This window comes from Myotis davidii, unplaced genomic scaffold, assembly GCF_000327345.1.
Source record: "Myotis davidii unplaced genomic scaffold, ASM32734v1 scaffold3994, whole genome shotgun sequence".
Taxonomy (NCBI): domain Eukaryota; kingdom Metazoa; phylum Chordata; class Mammalia; order Chiroptera; family Vespertilionidae; genus Myotis; species Myotis davidii.
In genome coordinates, this window is record NW_006285619.1 from 59,481 (window position 1) to 59,846 (window position 366).

General features: G+C 53.3%; 1 protein-coding gene across 1 annotated transcript in view; it reads left to right on the forward strand.

Moving 5' to 3' along the window:
* The window catches only part of LOC107181941 (putative serine/threonine-protein kinase PRKY), a gene marked incomplete at both ends in the record, with an annotated part of 23,150 nt that overhangs the window by 13,363 nt on the left and 9,421 nt on the right, over positions 1 to 366 (forward strand). The window lies entirely within an intron of this gene.

Below are 366 nucleotides of genomic sequence, written 5' to 3' on the forward strand. Positions count from 1 at the left end.
GTGGGTAACGGGAAGGGAGCGAGAATGAGCAGCGAGAGCCCGGCCGGCCACGGCCTCCCCGTTCCTGTCGCTGGGATGCGGAGCCTTCGGTCGTTAAAGTCAGGGCAGCACACAGAGTTTTAAAAATATTGTTATTGCTTTTAGAGAGAGGAAGGGAGAGGGAGAGGGAGATAAAAGCATCAATGAGCGATGAGAATCACGGATCGGCTGCCTCCTGCACACCCCCCACTGGAGATCGAACCCAGAACCCTTCAGTCCGCAGGCCGACGCTCTATCCACTTAGCCACCCCAGCCAAGGCTCCAGGGTTTTAATAATCAGGATTTTTTTCAGGCAGCTCTGTTAGAAATAATGTCTTATTTCTGGTC